A 13,951-nucleotide genomic window follows, 5' to 3' on the forward strand; every position below is an offset into this window, starting at 1 on the left:
CAACCATCAGTAGGGCAGAGGTGGTCACCCGGGGCCATCAAAAGATAGAGGGTGTTCTTGCCTCAGAGGTTGGGGCCAGTGAGCTGAGTCTTGAATGACTGAACATAGGAGGGGATGAGGGTGAAGGAGGAGGTCAGGCAGCAGAAATCACAGAGGAATACCATTGGGAATACCACAGTAGTGTAACAGATCCAAATTTCAGTGCCTGCACTCAGGTAGCAAGACAAACCATTTCCTCTTTTCTTTGAGACCTTAATGTCTATTAGGATCCCCCATTCCTTTGGGTGTCAGAAATAGTTTAATTCAGAGGCAGGGTCCACCTTTGCCCTCAGACCATGTCCTCAACTGGGGGCTCCATGGAGCCATGCACAAATCTATCCTTACTCATCATCCATCCACAGTGTTCCTACTGAGGCTGCCCACATGGGGTCCTTGACCAAGAGGTCTGTGGTTTGTCCCATCAGAATACCTACTTGCCTTAGTGAACTCCAGCCCTCCTGTCCCTCTCTAGCGAGAGTCCTCTGTCTCTCTTCCTTCACTGACATGCTTCTCCAAAGATTCTCATCACCAGGTCTCCATGTCTTCACCTCTCAGCCTTCATTCACTACTCAATACCTGGTCAGAAGAATTCTGTTCCCACAACCCATCCACATCGTTCTGCCAAGATCGCCTATGGGCTCCATGTTGCTAAATCTAGCAGTAGGTCTTCTCTTCATCTTGGCTGACTTCTCAGCTATACTCACATTCCATGATAGCACAGTCTCCTGCGTTCCCTGCTCCTACTTTAACCACACCTGAGCATAACCTTGATTTTTCTCGTATTGTCTTGATTTTACCTTCAGCCTCCCCCAGCGCCAAACGTTTAATCCATCAATACGTTCTATCAATTCTATTGTCAACAAATATAGGTCAAGTCCATGGACTTCTCTTCGGTGCCACTGTTAATACCCTGACACGAGCTCCTTTTCTCTCTCACCTGGATTCATGAAACAACCTCTTTACTTGGTCTCTCTGCTTGTACGAAATGCAGTCCCCACAAAGCAGTCAAAGTGATCTTCGCACACACACATCTGATTATGGCCAGCCAGGTGCAGTGGCTCACATCTGTAATCCCAGCACTTTGGGAGGCCGAGTCAGGTGGATAATTTGAACCCAGAAGTTCAAGACCAGCCTGGGCAACATGGTGAAACCTTATCTCTACCAAAAAAAAATAATAATAATACAAAAATAAGCCAGGCATGCTGGCACGCACCTGTAGTCCCAACTACTCGAAGGCTGAGGAAGGAGGATTGCTTGGGTCCAGGAGGTCAAGGCTTCAGTGAGCCATGATTGCACCACTGCACTCCAGCCTGGGTGACGGAGCAAGACTCTCTCTCTAAAAAAAAAGAAAAAAAAAGAAAAGAAAAAAAGAGTCAGTATAATGTTTCATCACACTTGAATACTTTACTGTACAGTTCTACAAAAAAGATTATTCTCACATAAAACCACAGGACAAATATCAAAGACAGAAAATTAACACTGATATATTATTCCCATTAAATCCTTAGACCTCATTTACGCTTTGTCCAATAATATCCCTTGTAACAAATAACGTCAAAATTACCTGTTGTACCAGGTTGTCATGTCTCTTTAGCCTCTTGCAGCTTGGATCAGTTTCTTAGTCTTCCCTTGACATCCATGAAGATTACAGGCAAGGCCAATTTGAATTCCTTGAGCCCAGGAATTCAAAACCAGCCTGGGCAACATAGCAAGACTCCGTCTCTACAAGTAATAATAAAAAATTAGGCTGGGTGCGGTAGCTCATGCCTGTAATCCCAGCACTTTGGGAGGCCGAAGTGGGTGGATCACCTGAGGTCAGGAGTTCGGGACCAGCCTGGCCAACATGATGAAACCCGGTCTCTACTACAAATACAAAAAATTAGCCAGGCTTTTTGGCGCACACCTGTAATCCCAGCTGCTTGGGAGGCTGAGGCAGGAGGCTCTCTTTAACCCGGGAGGTGGAGGTTGCAGTGAGCTGGGATTGTGCCATCACACTCCAGCTTGGGTGACAAAGCAAGACTCTGTCTCAAAAAAAAAAAAAAAAGAAAAAGAAAAGAAAAGAAATTAACTGGGCGTGGTGGCATGCACCTGCGGTCCCAGCTACTCAGGAGGCTGAGGTGGTAGAATCACTGGAGCCCAGGTGGTTAAGGCTGCAGTAAGCTGAGATTGCACCCCTGCACTCCAGCCTAGACAACAGAGCAAGACCCCATCTCAAAAAAAAAAAAAAAAAAAAAATCACAGGCAAGTTAAACTGTAGGCTGTCCATCAATGGGTTTGACTTTTCAGATTCAGGTAATGCATCCTTGGCATACAGTTATTTCATGGCATCTTATTAAGTAACACATAATTTCGGTTTGCCCCTTTGCTGATGATGCTCAGTTTGGTCACTTGATTAAGGGCTGGGGTGAGGGGAGGTCTTCCGGACTTCTCTACTGTAAAGAGACTTTTTTCCCTTTATAATTATTGAGTATTTTGTATGGATGTACTTTAAGACTATGTAAACAATCCTACTCCTCATCAAACTTTCAGTTCATTCATTCATTCACTTACTCATTTAACCAACGTGATCCATGGATTTCTATCTTTTTCAGTCCATTATTCTCATTAATCGAATGCTTCGGTTATCCCAGTTTGGGCCAGTGGAAACCATTTCAAGATGGCTTCTGTGTCTTGTTTATTTGTCTCCATCCTTCTTGGATCACACACTTCCCTTCTGGAATATGATGTTCTAGGTTCTTCAGGTTCATCTTGTACTTTCCTAGCCCCGTCATCCTCCTTTTTAAACAAGATTTTTTTGAAGAGATAGGGGTCTGCTCTGTTGCCCAGGTTGAAGTGCAGCAGCACAATCACTGCTCACTGCAGCCTCGCACTCCTGGACTCAAGCGATCCTCCTACCTCAGCCTCCCGAGTAGCCAGGACTACAGGTGTGCACCACTACCTGGCAAATTTTTTTTTTTTAATTATGTAGCTGTGTTGCACAGGCTGGTCTTGAACTCCTGACCTCAAGCAATCCTTCCCCATTGGCCTCCCGAAATGTGGGGATTACAGGTGGAAGCCACCAGGCCCATGCCTAGCCCCCAGCCATCCTTCTGCCACTCATATTTTGACACACCATGCCAGGTGGCACTTCCACCCCCACATTCACTCTGCCCAGGATCTGACACCTCCACCCCACATACCGGGCCACCCACCATGTGTGGATGCCCTCTTTACCCTGGTAGAACTCTAACACCCCATGCCAGGCGGCGCTCCTAGGTGGATGCCTGCCTCACCTTGCTTGAATTTTTTTTTTTTTTTTGAGGTAGATTCTCACTCTGTCACCCAGGCTGGAATGCAGTGGCACAATCTTGGCTCACTGCAACCTCCGCCTCCCAGGCTCAAGTGATTCTCCCACTTCAGCCTCCCGAGTAGCTGAGACTACAGGTGCCCGCCACCACTCCCAGCTAATTTTTGTATTTTTAGTAAAGACGGGGTTTCACCATGTTGGCCAGGCTGGTCTCCAACTCCTGATCCACCCGCCTCAGCCTCCTAAAGTGCTGGGACTGCAGGTGTGAGCCACCGCGCCCGACCTCTTGCTTGAATTCTGATACCCGCTGCATGGATGCTCTCACCTGGTCAGGCTCTGATGCCTCACATAGGGTTGTCCTCTTATGCGGAGCACTTCTTTACCTCCTCATGATCAGACACCCCACACTGGCTGTCATCCTACACGAATGCTTTCCACACTCCAATGCTCCGATACTCCAAGCTGGGCTGGCCATCAGCAGGGAGGCCCTCTTATCCAACTCAGGTTCCAATGCTGTGCATCAGTCACCAAACCTCACCCTGGCTATCTCTGACATCCCAGGCTAGGCCATCCCCACCCCTCCCACGTGGATGCCCTCCTCACCTGCTTCGGGATGGCAGGGCTTCCCTGCTGCTCTGTGTGGATGTCCGCCTTGCTTGGTCCCACCCAATGACTTTTAAATGGATTTGTTCAGGAAGAGAAAGAAACGGAAGAAGTGGGGAAAGAGAAAGAAATAAGGAAGACTCTTATTTTAGAATCAAGGGGTGAACGTGCAGGTTTGTTACAAGCCTTCCATGATGCTATGGTTTGGGGTATGAATGGTCCTGTCATCCAGGTAGTAAGTATGGTACCCAATAGGAAGTTTCTCAGCCCTTGCCTCCCCACCTTTCTCCCCTCTCTGGTAGTTTGCATTGTCTATTTTTCCCAGCTTTATGTCCATGTGTACCAAATGCTTAGCTCCCACTTACAAGTGAGAACCTGCATTATTTGGTTTTCTCTTTCTTGGTCAGTTGGCTTAGGATAATGTCCTCCAGCATTTTTTTTTAATGCTGCATAGTATTCCATGGTGTGTATGTACCACATTTTCTTTTTTTTTTTTTTGAGACGGAGTCTCACTCTGTCGCCCAGGCTGGGGTGCAGTGGCACGGTCCCAGCTCACTGCAAGCTCTGCCTCCCAGGTTCACACCATTCTCCCACCTCAGCCTCCTAAGTAGCTGGGACTACAGGCACCTGCCACCATGCCCAGATAATTTTTTTTTTTTTTTTTTTTTGTATTTTTAGTAGAGACAGGGTTTCACCGTGTTAGCCAGGATGGTCTCCATCTCCTGACCTTGTGATCCACGAAGTGCTCGGCCTCCCAAAGTGCTGGGATTACAGGCATGAGCCAGGCACCTGGCACATTTTCTTTATCCAGCCCACCACTGATGGGCACCTGGAAAAGCCCATTTTCTTATAAACCCATTCTAATCAGACTTTGTCCCATCCCTCCACCAAAACTGCTCCCAGCAAGTTAACTATGACCTCCGCAATGGTTGATTATCACAGCTCACTCAACAGAGCTCTTCCTCCTATGCCCGGTTCACTTGGGTTTGAGGATACACATTCTCCTGGTTTCCTTCCTGCCTCGTGGAACTGCCTAAGTAGAGAAGCCACCTGCCCGTTAACCTAAGACACTAAAATCCTGAAGTGTGTGGACTGCATTCCTGAATTAAAGGCTACCAAAAATGTCACTGTCATGACATACCCACCCCAGATATATACAAAGCGGTTAGATGGGAACAAAATTAAAGGGATAATTATTCGTTATAAAACTACTACCTTCACCAGAGGCCAAGGTTAAAATAATCATCTAAACACTAATCTGGTTCTTAGTTTTAATTAATTTTCTTTAAGATGCTCGTCACCATTTAGAAACCTTCACAAATGAATGTTAATTCATATCACTGAAGTGAAAGAGAAAGGGGCTTTTTTGTTTTAAATGTTTTTCTGTTTTTTTTTTTAAATTAACACTCCTAACCTATTTCATGTTTAAAATCTTCTCTGCTGAGGCCCAGGTTAGGTTTCCCAATGGAACAAGAATACAGCTCCTGGGAATTAGGGCAAAATGGCTTGTTAAATGAACAAAGACAGAAGCTGAAATACAAATATTTTGTGAAGTGTTCATATTTTATCAGCCAAAGTGAGCTATAGCAAATCATCACATGTCTAAAAAATGTAGAGATTACTGGGAGCTGCTCGTTTTACATCGAGTCGACCTTCTGTTGCTTTAATGACCTGATCTGAAATAACCTGGCAGGCTCAGCATCAGCCCCAGGGTCCGTGTCAGCAAAGGGACCCACTCTGTCCGTCACTGACAGGACGCACGCGCCTGGCTGCCACTCACCAGCAGGGGGCACTGCGCTGGGGCCTTTCTGTAGGCAAAAGCACTCAAAAGCTGAAGATTGAGAAACACGTATTCCGGGAGACTGAAAAATGTGCGTCACTGTCACCATCTCTGACAAACTCATTGCCACACAATCGACAGGACATCTTCATGTGTGCCTTCATAACAATATCCACTGTAGGGTGTTCTGAGGCCCACAGCCTATCCCAGAATTACAAATAAAATAGCATCATAGTGAAGCCGCAAATATTGAGTCTATCTGAAACCCTTTCAGTGAACATGATTTTTATTTTATTTTATTTTATTTTATTTTATTTTATTGTACTTTATTGTATTTTATATTTTGAGATAGGGTCTGTCTCTGCCACTCAGCCGGGAGTGCAGTGGCACAATGATAGCTGACTGCAGACTTGAACTCCCAGGACTCAAGTGATCCTCCCACCTCAGCTTCCTGAGTAGCTAGGACTATGGCATGCACCTCCATGCTCAGCTGAATTTTTTTTTTATTTTATTTTTTGTAGAGACAGGGTCTCACTTTGTTGCCTAGGCTGGTCTGGAACTCCTGACCTCAAGCAGTCTTCCTACCTCAGCCTCCCAAAGTGCTTGGATTACAGGCGTGAGTCACTGCTCCCGGTCAACATCTACATTTCATATTTGGGGAAAGTGGGGCCCATACATTACGTATTTTGTGATATATGAGAGACAAAATAAGAATTTTAATTGCATTGAATATTTAAAAGACTGTAATGGCTGACCCATAAAACAGGATTTTATCAATTATTTCCTCTCTAGTGAGCCACTCCTATCAGCACAAATTTTCCCCATGTCAAAAAAAAAAATAAGTTTTGGCTAGGTGCAGTGGCTCATGCCTATAATCCCAGCAGTTTGGGAGGCCAAGGTGGGAGGATCACTTGAGGCCAAGACTTGAAGACTTATCTGAGCAACATAATGAGACTCCTGTCTCCACCAAAAGAAAATTAAAAAATCAGCTGGACATGGTGGCATGCACCTGTAGTCCCAGCTACTAGGGAGGCTAAAGGGGGAGGATCACTTGAGCCCAGGAGTTTGAGGCTGCAATAAGCTGTGATTGCATCACATCACTCCACTCCACTCCCTGTCTCCAAAAAAAAGAAAAAAAAAAGTTTTATCCTTTCTTTCCCTTCTCATCACTACCCCATTTCTCTCTCTTTCCCCATATAGGGAAGTTGTGTGGTAAACACACTCTAAGATGAGTATTCACATCCTTGAATAAACTCCTCCCCTTGAAGGAGGACATATTTTGCTTGAGTGTGAGCAAAGCTGTGACTTGCTTCTAACCAACTGTATACAGCAAAATCAATAGGATGTCATTCCCAAGATTACTTTACATACTATTAAGACTCCATCTTGCTATCAAACTCACTCTAACACTGTCTCTCAAGATAGTTCTGAAGAAATGAGCAGCCAAGATGGGAGGCCAATCTACCAAGAAGCTAAAGACAACCTGTAAGAGCTGAAAGCAGCCAGCAAGAAGCCAGGACCCTCAGTCCCACAACCACAAGGAAATGAGTTCTATCACCAACCTGAGTGAGCTTGAAAGAACCTTCTTCCCCAGCTGAGCCTCCAGATTAGAACACATTCAAGCCAATCCCTTGACAGCAGCCCTGTGAGACCCTAAGAAGAGGATCCAGTTAATCTGTGCCCAGACCCTTGTGAGATAATAAATGCATGTTTTCTTTTAAGTCACTAAGTTTTTGGTAATTTTTTATGCAGCTGTGTTCAGGGATTTCCCAATACCACTCTCAGCTTCAGTGATCACTAGAAGGACTCATAGAATTCAGCAGAGCCATTACACTCATGGTTACAGATTATCACAATGAGCAGATATAGATTAAAATCGTCAATGAAAAAAAGATGCATAGGGCAGAGTCGGGAGAGACCAGGCATCAGTTTCTAGTTGTTCTCTCACCGTGGAGTCATGTAGATAGCACTTAATTCTCTCAGCAATGATGAATGACAGCTCCCACAGAGTATTACCAAACAGGGAAACTCACTGAAGTCTTTATGTCCAGGGCTTTTATTGAAGGTTGGTTACCTAGGCATGGCTGACTGCCTGCATGGCTGACTCTGGTCTCCAGCACCTCCAGAGATTGAGATCATACTGGGTAGTACAAGGCCCCTGCCATCAATCACATTGTTAACATGAACTATCTTACATGGCTCAAGGCCTCAGATAAACAAAGACACTCCTAACAGACAGGAGATTCCAGGAGATTAGAGGTTGTCTCCCAGTAGCCAGGCAAGGACCAAACCTTTCTTTGGAATGTGGAAGAATCAGACTACCTAAACCTGCTGAATCCTTTATAGCACAGCAGAAATAGATAACTAATAAGGATTTTGGTACCTAGAAATAGGGTGCTGCTGTGGAAGTGGTTTTGGAATAAGGTAGTGGGTGGAGGCTAGAAGAATTGTGATGAGCATCATAGAAAAAGTATAAATTGCTTTAAACAAGCCATTAATAGAAATCTGGACTTGGAGAATGCTACCGGTGACAGTTCAGAAGGAAGTGAGGACCATGTTATTAGAAAATGAAGGAAGGAAAGGCTGGGTGCAGTGACTCATGACTGTAATCCCAGTACTTTGGGAGGCCAAGGCAGGTGGATCACTTGAGGTCAGGAGTTCGAGACCACCCTGGGCAAAATGATGAAACCCCATCTCTACCAAAAAAAAAAAAAAGAAGAAGAAGAACAAGAAGAAAAAAAAAGAAAAAAAATACAAAAATTAGCCAGGCATGGTGGCGGGTGCCTGTAATCCCAGCTACTCAGGAGGCTGAGCCAAAGGAATCATCTGAACCCAGGAGGTGGAGGTTGCAGTGAGCCAAGGTCGTGCCTCTGCACTCCAGCCTGAGTGACAGAGTGAGACACTGTCAGGAAAGAGAGAGAAGAAAGAAAAGAGAAGAGAAGAAGAAGAGGAAGAAGAAGAAGAGGAAGAAGAAGAAGAAGAAGAAGAAGAAGAAGAAGAAGAAGAAGAAGAAGAAGAAGAAGAAGAAGGAGGAGGAGGAGGAGGAGGAGGAGGAGGAGGAGGAGGAGGAGGAGGAGGAGGAGGAGGAGGAGAAGAAGGAGGAGGAGGAGGAGCAGGAGGAGGAGGAAAGAAAGAGGAAGGGAGGAAGGAAGGAAGGAAGGCAGGCAGGAAGGAAAGGGAAGAAAGGAAAGGGAAGGAAGGGAAGGAAAGAAGGAAGGAAGAGAGAGAGAGGAAGGAAGGAACAGCAACAGTAAATAAAGTAGAAATCAGGAGACATTCATGGGACTGGGGCCAATCAGACATCAACATGGTGGATTAGCATCCAAGATGGAGCAATATTTGTCTCCACAGGAAGAGGTGTGAATCACTGGGGATTAGACTGTGGTATACAGACTGTAAGATCATCCTTAATAATCCCCAAATTCTAGTATTAATACACATTTAGAATCCCCTTCCCTTGAGTATGGGCAGGATCTGTAACTTGCCTTAACCAATAGAACAGGACAAAGGTGATGTGACATCATTCCCAGTACCATGTTACATTACACCATGGTACCACGTTACATTGAATAAGATTCCATCTTGCTAGCAGACTCACCCTTGGAACTCTCTCCCTTGCTAGCCATGAGGAAACAGATGACTATGTTAGAGAATCGTTAAGTTTCAAGAAACTGCAGGTGTCTTCTATTAGCTGAGGATGCCTCACAGTGTCCAGATGTTTAGTCAAACATTGTTCTGGTTACTTCTATGAAGGTGTTTTTGTGTGAGATTAATGTTGAAATCGATGGACTTTGAGCAAAGCAGATTGCCCTCCATAATGTGAGTGTGCCTCATCCAATCAGTTGAAGGCCTAAATAGAACAAAAATACTGACCTCCCCCAAGCAAGAAGGAATTCTGCAGCAGATGCCTTGACTTGAATTGAAATGTTAGCTCCCTCTAGGGCAGGGGGGTCCAATCTTTTGGCTTCCCTGGGACACATTGGAAGAAGAACAATTGTCTTGGGCCACATATAAAATACATGAATGCTAAGGACAACTGACAACCTAAAAATAAAAATCACACAAAAAAAACTCAAAATGTTTTAAGAAAGTTTATGAATTTGTGTTGGGCCTCACTCAAAGCCATCTTGGGTCGCATGCCCCATGGGCTGTGGATTGGACAAGCTTGCTCTAGAGGGTCACTGTCCTGATGACCTTTGGATCTGAACTACAGCACTAATTATTCTCTGTGTCTCTGTGCTGCTGGCCCACCCCACAATTTTTGGACTTGTCAGCCTCTATAATCATGTGAGCTAATTCCTTAAAATAAATTTCTCTCTCTCTCTCTCTTTCTCTCTTTCTCTCTCTCTCTCTCTATATATATATACACATACACACACACACACATACACATATATATATACATATACATACATGTATACACACACACACACGCATCCTATTGATTCTGTTTCTCTGGAGAACCCTGAGTAATAGAGTAAAGGAACAACAAATTGAATGACTGTGAATTTCCCATCAGGTACCACAGAGGCCAGAAGGCAGTGGAAAAACATTTCTAAATTGCTGAAAGAGGCTGGGGATGTGGCTCAAGCCTGTAATCCCAGCACCTTGGGAGGCCGAGGTGGACGGATCACTTGAGGCCAGTAGTTTGAGACTGGCCTGGGCAACATGGCAAAACTCCATCTCTACTGAAAACACACAAATTAGCCAGGCATGGTGGTGCATGCCTGTAATCCCAGCTACTCAGGAGGCCGAGGCACGAGAATTGCTTGAACTCTGGAGGCGGAGGTTGCAGTGAGCTGAGATCATGCCATTGCACTCCAGCCTGGGCAACAGAGTGAGACTCTGCTTCAAAAAAAAAAAAAAAACAAAAGTACTGAAAGAAAAGAACTGTTAACATAGAATTTCATATCCAAAGAAAATGCCCTTCACAAATGAAGGTACAATAAGAACATTCTCAGATGATGGAAAATGCAGAGAATTTGTCACCAGCAAACCTGTTCCAAAGAAATGCTGAAATAAATTCTGGCAGAAGGGAAATCAAACCAGTGGGTAACATGGAGCTTGAGGAATGAGGAAGAGCAACATAAATGGAAAATATCTGGATAAATATAGTAGGTTATTTTTCTCCCTTTAAGTTTCAAAAAACTATGTGTGGTGGCTGGAAGCAAAAATTATAACATCATCTGGTGGGGTTTTAAAATTGTATGTACATACAACCCACATGGCAACTACAACATAAATGAGGGCAAGGGGTCCTATCTGGGAATAAGGTTTCTCTGTCCTCCATATTGAATTGGTAGAAGCTGATGTCAGTGAAAACAGCAGAGTGAGAACATCCAAAGAGCCTCTCCTCCATAGAAGCAGTGAGAACATGGGTGAAATTTTTTAGAATCTGCTTTTTCAGGACTGTGGAAACTTACAGAACATTTTTTTTTTTAAAATGACGAATCTCAGAGAGAACAGTGAGTTTTGTGGTGATTTAATTTGCCCTGTTCTCATCCCCCTGCCCTCACTCCATGGTAACCTTGAAAACCGGCAGATTGTTATCATGGTGAAAACCAGCACACTGGCAGTCACTGGAGGGGGCAAATGGAATTGGAGCTCCTTTAAAGTCCCCTTCTCAGAGAAGTTTCATTATTTGACCTATCTCGTGGCTCCTTAAAAGACCCCAGTCTTAGGCTATCTTTATTTGACTTGACTGGGATCCCAGGACAAATAGTTCTCCTTGCTATGTTGCCAGGCTGGTCTCAAACTCCCAGGTTCAAGTGATCCTCCTGCCTCAGCCTCCCAAAGTGCTGGAATTACAGGCACGAACCACCATGCCTGGGCAGATTTTGCACCTTGAACTGGTTTAGATAGTGATCAAATGCCTTTGCTATCTATCGAGATGATCACACGGTTTTGCTCCTTTAGTGTGTCTATATGATGAAGTACACTGATTGGCTTTCAAATGGTAAACTAACTTCATGTTCCTGGTATAAATTCTACTTGGTCAGATGCATTGGACTAAAGGCTCTTTCTTCCCTTGTGCTGCTTGTACTCCATTAAGCCTCATGTCTTCTATTTCTGATTCACTTTTTTCACCCACATAATTGAGACACATCAAAATTTAGTGAGTTATGCAAAGTACAGTGAACATGATGAAGTCTTTTGAGAATTAAACTCATGCTTTACAAAAAGAAATAATGTAGGCAAATAATACAAGGATATATGTTATCATACTTTATAAGATACTGACAATTTCTTAAAGATATTTGAGAACAACACCCTTTACTGCCACAGCCAAATAAATGGCACTTGACAAGTAAAGTGAGATATTTGAAACAGACTGTGACTACAGCACCCCACAAAATAACAAAGCTATGAACAACATTCACTCTAAAGCTACTTCTGGACCAGATGCAGTGGCTCACACCTGTAATCTTAGCACTTTGGAAGGCCAAGGTGGGTGAATCACTTGAGGGTCAGGAGTTCAAGACCATCCTGGCCAACATGGTGAAACCCTGTCTCTACTAAAAATACAAAAAATAGCCAGGCCTGATGGTGTGCGCCTGTAATCTCAGCTACTTGGGAGGCTGAGACAGGAGAACAGCTTGAACCCAGGAGACACAGGTTGCAGTAAGCCAAGATTGTGTGCACTCCAGCCTGGGTGACAGAGTGAGACTCTGTCGAAAGGAAGGAAGGAAGGAAGAAAGGAAGGAAGGAAGGAAGGAAGGAAGGAAGGAAGGAAGGAAGGAAGGAAGGAAGGAAGGAAGGAAGGAAGGAAGGGAGGGAGGGAGGGAGGGAGGGAGGAAGGAAAGAAAGGAGGAAGGGAAGGAGGGAGGGAAGGGAAAGAAACAGAGAGAGGAAAGCAAGAAAGCAAGAAAGAGGAAAGAAAGAAGGAAGGAAAGAAAGAAGAAAAGAAAGAGAGAGGAAGGAAGGAAGGAGAAGGAAGGAAGGAAGGAAGGATGGATGGATGGAAGGAAGGAAGGAAGGAAGGAAGGAAGGAAGGAAGGAAGGAAGGAAGGAAGGAAGGAAGGGAGAGAGGGAGGGAGGGAGGGAGGGAGGGAGGGAGGGAGGGAACTACTTCTGAACTCAAGCCCAGAACAAAATCTGTGTACCAGGCAATTCTAGATCATGATGCTACTAAAAGTATCACTGTTAATTAATAAAACAAAACTAAAATAAAATAAAGTTATAAATGTGTAAAGGGAAAAAGGGCAAAAACATGAAGAAAGAAGCAGGTTGCTTGTTTTAAACGTGAGTATGCAGCACCGAATTGGGCTTTTTCATAGTAAAACGCTGCGACATGATCACCCCGAAATAAAACACACATGAAAATGAATGTGCCTTTTTATCAGATTCTGAAAGTCCTATTTGCTTACCATTTTCCTTATAAGAAAGCTGAGAGCTCGCTGCTCACTGATGTGACTTTCTGCTCTGCACACACCTGAGGCATGAATGAGAGCCAAGAATCTATTCCTTTCGAATAAGAGGACTCTCATTCCTGTGGAGCATGGGTCTTGAAAGGGCTCTTTGAAGCCCTAACCAAAAAGTACACAAAGATGGAAAGAGTCTAGGCTGGGGAATAGGCAAAAACAAGAGACAAGTAAAATGAAAGTGATGATGGCACAGTTTTGTAATCTCCCCCAACCCCGTCATAAAACAGGGAGATCAATTAGGATAGCAAAAGACAAAACCCACAGAGAATGCCATCAACCAAAGTAGGTCACGCACTGTTCAAAAGGAGACATACATACAGTCAACAAGCATATGTAAAGAAGCTCAACATCACTGATCGCTAGAGAAATGCAAATCAAAACCACAATGAGATACCATCTCACATCAGTCAGAATGGCTGTTACCAAAAAGTCAAAAAATAACAGGTGCTGGTGAGGTTGTAGAGAAAAGGGAGCCCTTATACGCTGTTGGTGGGAGTGTAAATTAGTTCAACCATTGTGGAAAGCAGTGGGACAATTCCTCAAAGACCTAAAAACAGAACTGCCTTTCAACCCAGCAATCCCAACGTTGGGTATATACCCAAATGAATATAAATCATTCTACCTTAAAGACACATGCACTTGTATGCTCACTGAAGCACTAGTTACAACAGCAAAGACATGGAATCAACGTAGGTGACCATCAATGACAGATTAGATAAAGAAAATGTGGTACATATACATCATGGAATACTATGCAGCCATCAAAAAGAACAAGGGCCAGGTGTAGTGGCTCGTGCCTGTAATGCCAGCATTTTGGGA

General features: G+C 44.2%; 1 long non-coding RNA gene across 2 annotated transcripts in view; it reads right to left on the reverse strand.

Moving 5' to 3' along the window:
• LOC123570321 (uncharacterized) overlaps positions 1-13,951 on the reverse strand; it is a 67,233-nt gene that overhangs the window by 41,612 nt on the left and 11,670 nt on the right. Inside the window, exons 1-2 of one of the 2 annotated variants that reach the window (XR_012427430.1) lie at positions 1,604-1,761; positions 1,253-1,375 (exon numbers count right to left, since the gene is read on the reverse strand). This is a non-coding gene — a long non-coding RNA (uncharacterized lncRNA). Of the gene's footprint in view, positions 1-1,252; positions 1,376-1,603; positions 1,762-13,951 lie in introns of those variants that run through there. The other variant, XR_006694417.3, reaches the window with a different exon arrangement.

This window comes from Macaca fascicularis, chromosome 19, assembly GCF_037993035.2.
Source record: "Macaca fascicularis isolate 582-1 chromosome 19, T2T-MFA8v1.1".
Classification (NCBI taxonomy): domain Eukaryota; kingdom Metazoa; phylum Chordata; class Mammalia; order Primates; family Cercopithecidae; genus Macaca; species Macaca fascicularis.